Genomic DNA, 16,401 nt, shown 5'->3' on the forward strand with positions numbered 1-16,401 from the left:
AAGAGAAATGAGCATTGGAAGAGCCTGATCTGCTAAGGTCAACCCTGGGAAATTGGCATCCCTGCTACTTAGGAAAAGGAAGAAGATGTTCGGTTTCCTTTCTTGATGGAGTGAATTATGGACAATTACCCTTTAAACTATGCTGATAGAAAGCCAAAGTGGGGTGGGGGTGGGAACTGATGGAGAGGAATGTATTCTACTCATCTGAATGAACTTTTAACAGAGCCAACCATTGCCATCAACTCTGACCCTTTCAAACCTGATTCCTGATTCCAGAGACATCCCCTAATCTAGCTGCAGTCCCAATGTTTGTATCACTGGCATCATCGTAAGGACTTTAGCTTTTCCTTTTATTTGTGAATAGCCATCTATTATAACAAAATGCACATTGCAGTGTAAGGCAGCAGCCTCCAATGTAAACACAACACAAGATGGTTGAATGTCAACAAAATGATCAGATTTGAATTTAATTTTTGCAAGATTAATGCTCTAAAATTTAAATTTCCTACTCTTGTAAGGGAATAAAAAAGTAAAAATTCCAAAGGATTGGAACCAGAAAATGAAACATTTAATATACATAGTGAAACATTAAAATTCCAGGTCAGTCATTCTGGAGGAGTAAATTGATGCTGCAGTAAGATATAGCTGTATTATTCTTGACACTTAAAGAAGTTTTGAGGAAAACCTCAAATCAAGTTCCATTTGGTTTGTGAAATTATACTCTAGATGACTTGACATTATCTTGTATAATGTAGCTTTTTTTACATTACATTATTTTCCATTCTTTAACAGAAAAAAATTCCACATAAATAAATCTGTTATTTTGCCATTAAATTATATTTACAGTTTATAAAGGTGATTATTTGAATATTTTTTTACACACAGCATCAAACTGTAACATACTTGTTAAATCTTAAAATATTTTTTAGAATTAAAATATTCTTAAGATTCTATTCAACAAAGTTTTGTTTCTTTTGCTGGAAGGGCCAATGTCCAATAAGAAATGTGATCATCACAGCAAGACATCTATTGACATCAAAAAATAGCTCCACATTCAAAAAAGACGGAATTTTCTCTTACTGCTAGGCCTAATGTATTTTTATGGTACTTTTATCTTAAGTATTTTTCCATAATTCTGGTCATTTATTTGTGAATTTCTAATGTATATGGATTAATGACAGAAAAGATACATACTTATAAATATCTTCCATTTTTCTTTATTCTCCTGCCAGCTAAGGGGAAAGGATTTGTCCTGGCTACACTTATTTATTTCATAATTTCCCAGTTATTATCAAGAAATTGTATTATACCTTAAGAATGTGCTCCTGATGAGAAAGACTGCTTTAAAATTCAAGTTACTGTTATTAATTTTTGTCTCCTGGATTATGTTTCTTTGAATGCAGCTCCATGGGAGCCTGAGACATGGCCTCGGATGACTTTATACAGGTGATAACATAAATAATTCTGCTATTAAAAACAAACAGAAAAAAATTCACTTTATTTTAATCACCACCAACATAAGCATTTTGAGAGCCACTATCATTTCTCTCTGCAGGAACTTTCATCCAGTGTTAAAGTTAGAAGATCAAGTTAGAATTCATTACCTGTACACATGTGGTATCTCACAGATAAATTCCAGCTGCTAGCCACGATAGCAAGTCTAGATTTAATGTTTGACTTTCTGGTTGACAGGATGAGTAATCTGAGCCTGAGTTGACAGTAGTGACCGACCCTCAACTAGAACAAATTGATGTATTGGCAGATTATTCTTAAAGTTAGTCTGAACTTCTCAATACTTTTTAGTCAAGGAAAATAAGCTACTTTAGAGGAGTATTAAATGAAACAAACCATCAGAATAAGATTTCTTCACAAATACTTATTTTTGCACAGGATTTCTTTGACCCTTCAGTAATAGAAATGGCAAGCCTGAACTATGTTTTAATCTATGCTGTTATAGAAATGAGAAGGGGATGGGAGAAATAAAAAAGATGAAAAGAAGTAGAACTTACGTAATTAACTGTTGTAAGTCCATTGTTCGTACATCTTTGCTGGTATGAGAACAAACATGTGAGAGTATGTTGGATGTGGTAATAATCACAAAGATAAAAATTACATTGACAGATTGGGGTTCCATGGTAATTCTTAGAATAATATCCGTATCTATACTTCCTAGAATGGATGTCAAAGGTTTTTTCTAATTTCCAGAGCAGCAAACTCCACCTGGGATATCAAATTCAAGCTGTTTCTTTCCACCTATTACACTGAGAATAGTCTTTACAATTTTTCACTCAGAATTCATAGTCATTTGGCTAGGCATTGTTGTCATTTGGGTAAAACCCTAACTGTAGAATAGGAATGTGTAAATATAAGCATATATATTTTATTTGAAAGTTCAAATCTAATGTGCCTTTCATGAATAGCAGTTGCATCTTTGTATTTCCACATTAAAAGGAATGAAAAGTTAACTAACTCATATGCTTCTTTTGTCATCGTATGTGTCTTCCATTTTAATACTCTTACATATGTTTGTAATATGATGTAATTACCATGGAATACACTGGTAAACTAAAAAATTATTATGTATTATAATATGGAAAAAGGAGAGAAGTGTTGTTTTTCTTTCCCCTGAAAGCCTTTGACAAAACAAGGGAATAGCAGTAATGCAATTTTTAAATTAGTATAGAGAAACAATAGCCCCCCAAAATAATTGTACAATAGAAACCTGTGAAGACAGTGTTTGCTTTGTTATATTATTTTTATTATTGTTACTTATATACTTGAAGTTGACTGAGAAATTTAAATAAGAAAGTAATTGAAGTAAAACAGTAATCCAATGTTTTATTCAAAAAACCTTTTCAGTGGATGTTTTAGGTTGAGTGCCTACTCAACCTTTCTTTCACTTTCTACATCCAAATTACTGTAGAGTGAGAATCTATTTTCAATGTAATGGCTGAAGCATTGCATGAAAGCCATCAAAAGAAGGCTGCTATACTTTATAGTACAGTTTGCTGTACTATATTTATAAAGGCAGGAAAGTGGAGCAATACATTATAAAAGATTTTCAAGAACATGAGTTTGAAATAAAAGCACTTTCTGCTTTTATTTCAATATAAATATATATTATTTTATTTTAATTTAATTTATATAATATTAAGATATATTTTAATATATCTTCTAAGAACCCATACAAAGAACCAAGGCGGCAACTCAGGTTTCAAACAAAAGAAAGTTATCCTTTTGTTTTTATTTTTTATATGTTTTAAGATTACAAGATTATTTTCTTTTACACAGGTGATAGCAACAAATAGCATTCTGGTACATGACCATTCAATTGACTGGCTAGGTTTAATTTCCATGAGGTTTTTTGCTGACTGATTTCTGCAACATTTGAACACTGGATCATCAATCTTATTAACTTAGATGCTCAAAAGTACTTATTAGTTACTTACTGCTATGTAAAAAATTGCCCTAAAACTTAGTGGCTTTGAATAACACATTTTTTTTTTTTTAATCTCATCCTTTCTGTAAATCAAGAATCTGAACATGGCTTAACTGAGTCCTCAGCTTAAGAGTCTCTCAAAAGGCTGCTTCGTCAAGGTGTTAGCCAGGACTGCAGTCTCTCAAAAAAACTTGAATGGGGAAGATTCAGTTCCTCAAAGGTCTGAGGACCTCTGCTCCTTGCTGGTGGCTGGGCAGGGGCCACCCTCAGTTCCTTGCCATGTGGACCTCGCCAGCTTGATTCATCAGAGCAAGCCTGCAGGAAGAATAGGAGTTCCGGTAAGACGGAAGTTACAGTCTTTTATAACCCATTCTCAGAATGTACATTTTTGCTCTATTCTAGTCACTAGAAGCAATGAGTAGGTCCTGCCAACCCTTAGGAAGAAGTGATTTCACAGTGGTGTGAATAACAGAAGACAGAGATCTTTGGGAGATATTTTAAAAAGTTACCTGTCACAATATCAGACCATTTTATAGATTAGTTGCTTATTTTCAAAGATGACACAAATGAATTTTTTTAAGTTAATTTTATGGTCACTAGTACAGTGTTTTTTAAAGGAATAAATTTGGATGTTTTCTTATAATATGGGAGGTCGATCCATGATTATGTGTTTTACCCTGAATGGTGTGAGTGTGTGTATACATATATATATATAGTAGAAAATTGTTCATATTACCAATATACCTGTAATCATTTTTGCAGAAAGTCAACATAGTTTTTCAAGATTTCAGAATCTCCAAAGATTTTCTACTTTCTAATTTTTTTAGTTATAGTCTAGATTTTCATCCTTGAAATTTAGGGCATTCACGTGGTTATTTTTTAATAAAAAGATTTTCTATACTTCCAATATTTTATTTCCCTAACATCCATTCATTCACATACTTTACACACACAGTTAGGCACATTCAATTGAATGTGCCTCTTGTTCAGAAAGTCCTTTTCAGACTATTTTATTCTATATAAGTATCTAATGAAAGCACATCTCAAATTATTACTTATGGCCATAATTGGCTTTGATTCCTCTTTAGGGCTTGCCCAAGGCAGACAACTAAGCACAGGAATATAAACTTTTGGATTTGCATCTTATTTCTTCCTCCATTAATTTCATTAACTTTCAAACTGATGAATTCTTAGAATTAAAATGTCATTTACATTTAATACCCCAAATCACTTTCTTTGCATTTAAACCTTTTCATTGTATTTTTGAGTCCTGGTTCTAAATTGTGTTTGTCAAAGTCTTAATTAGATTTATGTCATAGGAATACAGGAGTTAGCTGAACAGTAACGGAATTGAATGAGGTTTTCTTTATAAGGAATTGAAAAATGGCCTAAAATATCTGGTATGCCATGGAGACTTTCTATACTGTGTAACTAAAGATACAGCCGGGTGACTGGTGTATATAGGTAACTATTGATTTATACAGGAAGATCAAATCTGGATACTTGAAGAAGAGACCTTTGTTTTTTCCATACAAGTACAGACTGTGTAGGATTTGTCTAGAGTCATATTTAATAAAAGAATATTTTATTTTGCTGTTTACTTACAACAGTGACAAATGGTGGCCAGAGGGGAAAGCCAAGTATGTAATCAATCTTAACACCTTTGTTGTTTTTCTGAGAGAACAATACCCCCCCCAAAAAAAAACCCTCCACAAAACAAAACTAAAAAAAAGACAAAACAAAAATATAACTTTGAGAGAAAAAGAGAAAATATGTGTCTTGTGTCTGCTATTACTTATGATGATGATGGTGATGATAATGACAACAGTAATAATAAAAACAATGTACAGCATGGTGACTATAACTAATAACTGGATTGCATATTTGAAAGTTGCTAAGAGAGCAGATCTTAAAAATTCTCATCACAGGGAAACAAATTGTAACTATGTTAACTGTAACTATGTTAAAAAAAATCTGCAATTGCAGATCTTTAAAGGGACACTGAAAGTTAGGCATTAATATCACAGTGTCACAGATGGGGATATCTGAGGTTCACAGATGATAAAAATTGAAGAAGTTGACACTTCTAAAAAATGGCGGAACAATAGTCAAATCCAGCTCCATCTTTCTTTAAAGTCTAGGTCCTTTCCATTAATTCATACTGCCCATCATAAAGACATTCAGTGATGGTGGTAGTCACATACAGTTCAACTCATTATTTTCTATAGTTGTAATCACATAAAAAGTCTAATTTCTATAATTCCTTCCTGAGAAGTTCTTAGAATGTACATTTTCCCTTTAATTTTTTTTGATATTTTAAAAACACAAATGTAACTCTACTACTATGTGGACATATTCAAAGAAACAAATATATTGTGAACAAAATTCAGCAAATTTTGTCTCTACAAAAAAAGATAAATCCTATAGTGGATAGTAAACTGCAGCTCCGAGTACCTGACTAAAGTTCCAAGGCTCAACAAAATTCATAAAAGTATACGTGGACTCATATAGACTAAGATCACACATTCCAATTCTGATACTTTTACTGACATTATGATTTTAATAAATGCTAATTCAGTTCTTGCTAAGAGAAGACATTGAGCATGAGATTTGAAATTAAACATGGGACAAATCTTAGCTTCATCAACAGCCACATGATTTATATTTAACATCTTAGTCCGTTTTTATAGAGAGAGAGGTGACTAGAATGGACTTCATGGTGTTATTGTACACAGCAAATGAACAGTGTGCTCTATGAATGGACATATATTATTGCTATTATTATCATCCTCGATATTGATGTCTAAAAGAGCACCAACTTTGGTTTTGAATATGACTAGATATGATTGCTTCTTGATGGCTTTTATTCATCTACTCAATTATATTCATTGATATCAGATCCTTTGCCTGGTTCTTTGCCAGTCATTGAGATGCAAGGGGAATAAAATACGCACTCTCCCCTCAGCCCCATTCCTAGGTCATGCCTACTCCCAAACGACCTGCTGGCTTGAAATATAGTTGAGGCATAAGAAGAGGCCAGAATATCCAAGGACTGGTAGAGTAAAAGGCTGTTTACTTCTTCTGACAGTTTAAAAACATTAAAGGGGGGATGGAATGATCCTATTTAAAGATCACTCTGGCCACTATAAATGGGGTGTGGAAGAGAGTACCTGTGGACACAGACATCAGCTGGGACTCCAAGGAGGAGATTACAGTAGGTTTGGTAAACTCATCGGGGTTGGAGATGGAGAGATAGGGGTGAACTTGAGATCCAGAACAGAGGCAACATTGACGTGTTCTGATAGATTTGATATGTGAGGACCGGTAGAGGGAGGAAAACAAGGATGAGTTTATACTGATTCAGGGAAGAGGGACTAAGGTTAGATTAGCTGATCAAGAGATCAGCTTTGGAAATGCTGAATTTGAGATGTTTATGATACATCCAAGCACAGATGTCAGTTAGGTGGTTGGCTAGAGAAAAATGGAATTCCTAGGACAGGTTTACATGGAGATATACATTTTGGAATTTTTATCAGGCAGACTAGCTAAAAGGGAGAAAATAAAGGGATATTTTACCAAGCTGTGAGAATATCCAACCCATGAGGTCAGAGAAAGAAGAGGGTAATGTGTAAAAACTACCTAGCAGAGTGCCTCGTGCATATTTAAATGTAAATAAGAGTTATCTGAGTAATAACTAATTAAAAATGGTATTTGTGCTCACTTCGGATATCCATATAAGATGAATATTATGCTAAAAAGTAAAGCAGCTAAATGTCTCTCAAATATTTTAACCATTTGTAGCTACCCAGTAAGTTTCAGTTATGTTTGTAGAGTGCTTTATGATTCCATTGATCTACTAATTAAATTTTGACTTATGTTAATTTTTCCATCTTTTCTGTTTCAGAGACGTTGGTAAGTTGTACTTCATGCTTTTATAACCTGAACTACAATAGAATTTTCTGAGCCAAAAACCTTTCTTTTTGATTTAGCTGAGCAAGAAGGGAGGCAGAGAACACTGCAATGATGATAAGAAATATATGGGGTGACCTTCTGTTTCCTTTCCTCCTCTTGCCTTCTGATTTCGGGTGCTCTGAATGCTTTCATTGGAATGTAAATCTGCTTTTCAACAAAGGCAGCTTTGATTAAGTTCTGTAAGTTCTTGTATGAAATTACAGCCAACTCTCAAGGTCTTCAGTAAATTTGCACATGATTTTGTTTCCCAGCTGTCTTCGGTCTTATTAAAAGCAAGGTCCTTATGAATCCTGCATTTTTCTGGATGGGACACTCTTTCTGTGTCATTTGCTCTTCATTTTTGTATCTGCATTTTAAGTTTAGGTGCTTTTCCCCCTGATTCTTTTTTTAAGGTAAGAACTATTAGAAGAAGAATATTACTTTGCTTAGTCTATGATGGAAGAAAAGTAACTGGTGTTCAGAATTGTATTCTTGCCCATAATTTCTAGATCTATTCATCATTGTTCCTATTTGTTTAAATATATTTCTGTCACATTTTAAATTGTATGACTGACAGGGAAACTTGGACATAACAAAATTTTCTGATGCTGAATATAGATGACATGGAGCACTTGCTCAGAGGTCTCAGTACACAGATACCTAAGCTATTATCTTGGGCCAAATTCTCATTTATTTTGCCAAAAGCACATATCAATTAAGTGGAGTCAGAACTTGCTGCAGTGTTACATCCACATTCTGGCTCACTGACTGCATCAACATTAACATTTTTGAGTTTGTGTCTTCCCTTTGAAATATTCAGGCGTCCTGTCAGTCATTTTTGTTTTTCTTTTTAATGTATCCTAACAAAACTTTTCCATACATCCCTGACTTAGTTTTAGTCCACACTTTAATTAACTCAAAATTTGAAAATAAAATCCTTAAGTTATACGGATATAATGTTAGTTTTAGAGAAAGCAAAGAAGGTTAGAAAAAAAGTCTCCTTAGCTAAGCCACACTGGGCAAGCTTTGTGCTTTGGCTTTGCACAAAAGTGAAACTTGGTGAACTAGGGCAAGAATTTTTAAATTATTCTTATTGTTGTTTTTTAGTTATTAGTCTGTTAATCATTAATAATAGAATATTAAACTCTGCCTATAGAAAATAATTAGTTGAATATATTAGATGAAATAAGTGAAAAGAAATAAATTTGCTTCATTAACACAGAGTAAACAATTTATGATAGTTTTTGTATTATTACAGAATTTTGGAAGCTGAGACAGTTTTTGTGACTCAGTTTTCTAGAATGGACTATGTTTCCCAGGTCCCTTGTATCTAGAATGCCAAGAATGACTATGTTCAACTAGGCATATGTACACATATGAAAATGAAACTGAGCCTCCATAAACCTAGTTTCCCTGCCCAGTTTATGATTAACCTCTCTTTCCAAAACTTTATTCCCTTTCTTGTCCAGCCCCTGTTCCCCTCAGGATTGAGGAGTATCAAAGAAACTGAGCAGGACCCTGTGGCCCCTTCCTGCTATGTCCCCTGTTTCTTGTTTGTAGAATAAAGAATTTACTCTCCTAGGCTCTCCCTGAGTTCCAAAGAGCAGACTCAAGCAGTTACTAATTAGAGAAGGGAGGGAATGCAGACACAAAGGAAAAGCAGTCAAGCGAGAGAAGTAATGATAGCTTAAACAATATTCCTTCCATGATAAAACAGAATCATAGGACTTCTATTTCCACCTCAAGAGATATATATAACAATATGACGCATACCTTTGAGTTGTTTTGCAGAAGCTAAGATGCCAACACAGTGGAGAATGTTGACTACATGCTGACCATAGCACAGCACATAGACCCCAGACTGGTTGGAACCAGAAGGTTGATGATTAAGATCTCTAAAACATTACACTATTACCTCACCACCAACCGATGAAGAATGTCCAAGAGCTGATCATGTACTCTGTGACCCTCACCGCTAATGTTGCCTTTAAAAACCCTTGTCTGAAAGTCATCAGGGAGTTCAGGTCATCTAAGCACTAGCTGCCTGTTCTCCTTGCTTGGTGCCCTGTAATAAATGCTGTATTTTCCTTCACTACAACCCAATGTCAGTAGATTGACTTTGCTGTGAGTCAGGAGAGTGGACCTAGTTTGGCTCAGTAACAGTCAAAAGGGCAAAGTTTTCTAGAATATTGATCTGCTTTTGATAACAGATTGTACAGTTTCTTTACCTTTTAAGTAACCATTAAAACTTTCTGTGTTTGCCTTTGAAAGCCTTTAAGTGGATAAGTATTATTTCACAGTGAACTATGATCCTATTTGACCAGGTGTTTTGAAACTTTTTTGGTAGTTTTGGCAAACTCTCCAAGGATCAAATTCTAATTGAAGTTCTTCTGACCTTTGTCGAGCTTTGGGATGTTTCAGAGGGCCCCTGAGGCATCTTAAAAAGAGAGATTAAACTAATTAGGATTATTAGGTATGTTGGGTTGTGTGGGAAGCATTGTCAAGTGAGTGGACATAAACCTTCTTAGGTTATACTGTATGGGTAAATGTCATTAATATAGATATTCTAGAAATTATATGAAATTTCTAAAATTTGAATATGTCCTGGTATAATGTTATCAGGCATAATTCTAGTTATTATCTTACAATATTGTATATCACCGCAGCAGCCAAGTTTCTTTGCCAATTGCATTGTAATCAAGTATTTAACCATGTCTTTTAAAGACAGTCATTTATAGACAGTTGTACTCTGATGCTTTTGCAAAAAATATTTCATCTTCAAGATTTATAGAAAGGACTTTAAGTACAGATTTTCTGATAACTTTCAGATTATACCGTTGAACTGGGTAGGAAATTAATCCTAATTGAAAACCTGATGACTTTATAAAACTGTTAGTAGAATCCTAATGGAAAACATGATGACTTCATAAAACCGTTAATCAAAAGGATTATTTACATAGAACTGAGTGAACTAATAAATATGGTTATAATTTGTATGGAGTTTTTTGTCTGAAATGTTGCTGGATTTTAATCTGTGTTTTCCAGATATAAGGAGGCTTTTCCCTTTATGCCAATTATGATGTGGTAATTTGATAAATTATACGTTTTTAAACAGAATTGAAAGCTATCTTTTCTCTCTAACTGATCCCTCCAGAAATTGGAAACTCTTAGGTTCCCAACAGCCTTATCAGGTGAGTAAGGAAGTCCACCACCTGATTGGTGCAGGAATCCCAGAGATATTTTTAGAGACCTTAAGAGAGCAATTCACCAAAATCTATAGGTATCACAGACAGAATCTGATGAAAAGTCTTTGGTGTGGCTTTCCTGGCCTTGAGAGACCTTTTATAAATTTAGTCTGAGATTCTTTATGAAAAGTTTCAGCACAGCTAATTTAAAAGAGCCTAAACGATCAATTACATGTATGTAAATAATCAGGCCAAGCTTACTGAAACCAGACTTATGTTACAAACAAATTAGTATTAATTTGGCTATGTTTGATAGAAATGAGGGTAATTTTAAAGATAAAAATATTATGTTTCAGTGGATATTAAATTCTAGTTTTGTTAATTGAGGTCTGTATTTACTGCCTAAGACTCACTTCCAGATAGCTCCTTATTGCTATGTTACATTATTTTAAGGCTTAACTGAGTTATTAAAGGACACTTGACTTTTGTTTTGGAAGCCTATCACTGTAACCTATCTTTTGATGAAGATCAGATGTCCCATGGCCTGCAACCAGGAGATTATGCATACTGGAAAAGGCATCATTTAAAGGATGAAAACCTAGCTGAAAGACCCTTATCAGATACTCTTAACTAGCTCATGTGCAGTGAAACTGAAGGGAATTTATTCTTGAATTTATATTTCCCACTTAAGAAGGGCCTCTGCATTGGACTGGTCTAGAGAAAGAACCACTGATCCCAAACAACGCCCACAGCAGGACGAGAAGAAGACAATAGCAGTGTAGACGACTGATCCAAGAATCTGGAGCAGGACTGTAAGACTCATCCCACTAATTCAATTGCACTCTTTATCAAATGTTTGTCTCCCTATCAAAATTGAAAGTTATTGTTTTACTTCTAACCATACTATTGCCCCTAATGTTTAGGATGGAAAGAAAATTCTATAGTGAAGTTGTCACAGAGTATAACTCTTCATGACACGTATCACTGCTTGCTTAACTATACTGCTAAAAGCATGCGTGCAATGTTTGTGTGACAATTCAGTATAATTGATAAAATGTATAGCCTATATGTTTCCCCATTACTAAACCCCTGAGCTTGTTCACTGTGTCTGAATAGTTTTCCCTCAGTGTGGATAACTAGGCAAATACATATACATACATATGTATGTGTGTATATACACACACACACACACACACACACACACACACACACATATATATATATATATATATATAGAGAGAGAGAGAGAGAGAGAGAGAGAGAGAGAGAGAGAGAGGGAGAAAGCTAACATCAAGCAATCATCCTGGCATCAAGAGACAAGTGTTTTGATCATCAATGCTTTCTATCAAAAGATTTGTAAACAAAAGGGGAAATTATAGAAGAAATTTTCACTTATTAAGATATGGGGAAGTCATTCTAGCTCATACATGATTTAAATTAAACCAGAAAAGCCTGTTTTGTGGCCTATTCAACATTCACTGTACATTTGCTTTAACCATTAAGGAAAAGAATACATTTTAAAATCAAATTGGTGTAACTGTGGTTCAGGCATCCAAAATAGAGCTGGGTATTCACTGTGGACATGATTTTACACATGTTCCTGTATTACTGAGAACTTGAATTTTCTGAACTGTATCAGATTCAAGGACACTACCAGGCATTCTCAAAACAGTATCTGCTAGAGGCTGCCAACTGCAACCTTATATTCTCAAGATCTCCTCTTGTAACTATTAAATCTACCTCTTACTTTAGGAAAGTAGTAGCAAATGAGACAGCTCAAGCTATAGCCTTCCAACAGAAGGCACTATATTCTTCAGCCAGAATAGTACTAGAAAATAAAATTGCTCTAGGTTAGAATTTAGCAGGAAAAGGAAACATATGTTTAGAGGCCAACAGCTCCTGTTATATATATATATTAATACCACATTAGAAGGTAAGACCTACTTAGATAAAATTAGGCAACTGGCTACCTGGCTACAATAAGCCTCCCCATAAGTACCAGGTCCAAACAGGTTTTCAGGCTTATTCTCCTTAATTCCTTAGGGAAATAGATCTATTTTCCAAAGTTTAAGTTCAGGTTATCACTCCCACTACTACTTCTAATTGGGTACCTGATTATAAAGTGTACTATAAGCTGTTGCACCAAAACTGTGGATGGGACTGAGATCTTAATCATGCAAGACTTGGATCCAAGACCTAGAATTTGGGAATATTTGCAACTTGGTAAGCAACACTCCTTTCAGCAGGAAATAGAGCAGTCATCATCTTGTTCCCTCAAGGATTTGGGGAAATTTAAAACATGAGTGGGGACTGAAGCCAAGCCCCCATAAAACCAAGTTCCCCTGCTGAGTTTATGATTAACCTCTGTATTCAAAACTCTATTTCCTTTCTTGTCCTCTCTGACCTCAATCCAGTGCTAACTGAACGCTCATCAACCAGAGTCAGATGACTAAAATTGCTGTTGTTAATAACATCATTAATGTACTAAGATTGCTGTTGTCTACAACACTGTTAATATACTAAAACTGCTACTATAGATATCATCATTAAGGTACAAACTCAGGTTGTTCCTCCAGAGCAAGATAAGCTAACAGAGCCCTGAGACATGGACCGCCTGACTAGAGAATAGTAAACCAGAGACATCCTGACTCCCAAAACTATGATTAAGAAATGTCACAAGACTATTAATTAACAAAGATTCTTTGTTCTTCCCCTTTAAAAAACTCTTAACCCAAGGACCAGGTTAGAGTAGATCTGAAGCTTGTCTCCCACTCCCTTTCTTGGTACCCCCTGCAATAAACCGTTACTTTGCTGCAAATGCCCGCTATTAGTCTGGCTTTCTGTTCCACAGGTACACAAGCCCTTTGTTCGATAACAAAACTTAGAAAGAGAAGGTGAGCAGCCTGACTCTGGGGAGATCAGAACTTCTGGAACGCATGTCACCAGAGGGGTTTGGATTTTCTAAGGCTAGAAGTGGTGGCAATGGCTTCCTGATATGGCAGCTTTCTGATCACAACAAGATTGTGTGGTCTAAATCATGGATTAATAGCATCTCTCTTAGCAGACCAGTTCTACAATAGCCATCTGAGAGTCATTCCTAGAATTTCTGACTACTTAATAATTCCATGAATGAAGCAATATATAATATTCTTTAATAAAGCCTTTCCTCATCTATGCTACCAGAATAGATTCTGTTTCCACACCTGACCAGCATAGTAGTGGCTTATATAATAAAAAAAAAATCCTTAATTTATTTAAGCCAGTGTTTATTGTTTGCTTTTTTAAGGGGAGGGATGTTCTGTTATTTCAGTTAACTTTATGTTTAAAAAAGCTGTGCTCAGGGACTAGAACTTACCATGTAGAACTGACTAAAGCAGGGGCCCCCGGGTCTCTGTTAGGAACCCGGCTGCATAGCACGAGGTGCGCAGCAGGCCAGCGAGCAAGGCTTCATCTGCCACTCCCCATCACTCCCCGCGGCTCACATTACCACCTGAGCCATCCATGCCCCCCCACCTGCCGGTGGAAAAATTGTCTTCCAGGAAACTGGTCCCTGGTGCCAAAAAGGTTGGGGACCGCTGGAAAGGAGCAAACAGTGGGGTAGATATCAGGAAACAGATATTTCAGAATATCCTTGTTACAAGGTGGCAAAATATTTGGTTACACTGTCACCTAATATACCTTTGAAAGCAAACAACATACTAAGGGGAATTGAAAAAAAAATCTAAATGTTGAGGTAGTTGGTTTCTCTCTGTTAATATCTTAAGAACTACAGACCCCAGACAATCAAACTCTTATTTTCTTTTCCTATATGGATATCTGATTAACCCAGCACCATTTGTTACAGAGAGCACCATTTCCGTAACATACTGCCCTGTCACCTTGTGTTACATCAAGGGCCTGCATATGTGTGGGTCCACTCTGTGTTTTCTTTTCCATTGTTTTATATGTGTGCATGATGCAAATACCACATCTTAATTAGGGTAGCTTTATAAGTCTTTTTATGTGGTATTGTTTGTTGTCCTTTAAGATTGATATATTATTATTGGGCCAATCCCTTCTCATATAAACATTAGATTCAAATTTTTAATTTCTAGAATTTTTTTTTTTTCTTTTTTGGAGGGAAAAATTTTGTCTGGGATTGCCCTGACTCTGTAGTTTAGTTTGGAAGAACCGACATATTTAAAATATTGATTCTTCCAAACTGAGAAAATAGAATTGCTCCAAGTTTCTTGAAATATTTTAAAATATTTCTCAACAATATTTTGTAGTTTTCTCTGTATAGGTCCCTGCTCATCTTTCATTACATTTATTCCAAGGTATTTGAGGGTTCTTGATGCAAACTTTAGTTACATCATTTCTCAAATTTCTTTTCTAATTGTTCCTAGTACATAGAAGTATAGTTGAATTTATATATTGTATCCAATAATTGTTAAAGTTATTTTCCAATTCTAATAGTTTGTCTTTAGGTGCTTGTAGATTTTCTAAGCATACCATCATGCCTTTGGTAAATGACAACACATATTTCTTCCTTTTCATACCTAATAATTTGTATATACTTTTGTGGCCTTATTACTGTGTAGGACCCCTGGTAAAGTACTGAAAAGTGTATTGATAGTGAACAATTTTATTTGTACACTTAAGGGGAAATTATAGAGGAGGAAAGATCATTTTCCCTCTACCCTTCTATGTTCTTGGCTGAGATCCCCCTTTAATAAAAGACAGATTAACAGGAAGAAAACAAACAGATGCTTAATAAAATGTATACCTCCTATATGCATTGGAGATACCCAGGAAAACAGAGTAACTCTTCAAAATGACCTAAACCACTACCTTAAATACCATCTTCAACTAAAGAAAGAAGATGTTGGGGTGGGGGGGATGCCAGGTATGAGATGTTATCAGGTAAAGCACAGTAAACAAGGGTAATGTGCTTATGCAGAATTAAGTCTTTGTCTTCTTCATTGATAAGTTTCTAGAGATACAGTCATTCTTTTCTTCCTGATACCCTTAAAAAATGGAGATTTCCCTTATAAATGTAAATTTCTCTTGTAAAAGGGAAACTTAGTCTTGATTTCCAGAGCATTTTCTGTGTCTGCTTTTTCTTAAAATAATCAATTCAAGATAATTCTCATGCCAAAGAGGCATATTGTAGAGTGGAATATTCTGCTCTGCTTCAAAGCCACACAGGGATTTCAGATTCCGTGAAGGTGAGCCATTAAATGGTAACATGTATAGTCTTTAATAAGCATGAGCGTTAAATAAGTGCCAACTGTTACATGTGATTTAATATGCATTGAGACTTATCCAGATCAAAATTTCCAGCCCTAGCAAAAGGCGTTTAGTCAATTTCCAAACACCAAGAAACCCAAATCAGGAGAAGAAATATGTGAATAGAAGACATGCAGGCTGGAGGTTCTGGATAAAGATTTTTAAGAAGCTTTTGAAATGAGAAGTGAAGGCCGCATTGGGACATAGGAAGCCTGTCAAAGATACAGAAAAATAAAAAGAAATTTAGAAACCATTGCTCTGGACTATTTGTCACCTTCATGGTGTCTCAAGATGTGCAAGTTAAATAAAGAGGCCTGAATTATTTTAAAACTGTTTTATTTTCACGTGCTGTGCCATTTTAACTGCAGCAGTGCCCTAGGTATGAACTGCATGGGTCAGGGCAGTAGAAGTATTTGTACACATTAGCTTTATAATTTTCCTACAAATCGGGGAAATTTTGCCCTGTGATGTAAATACTAGGTTTTCACAAGGTACTTCTGCTTGCAGCTGTAGGGGAGAAAATATTTTTTTCTTCCACCCTTCTAGGTTCTTTGGCTG

The sequence above is a fragment of the Phocoena sinus genome, chromosome 7 (genome assembly GCF_008692025.1).
Source record: "Phocoena sinus isolate mPhoSin1 chromosome 7, mPhoSin1.pri, whole genome shotgun sequence".
Taxonomy (NCBI): domain Eukaryota; kingdom Metazoa; phylum Chordata; class Mammalia; order Artiodactyla; family Phocoenidae; genus Phocoena; species Phocoena sinus.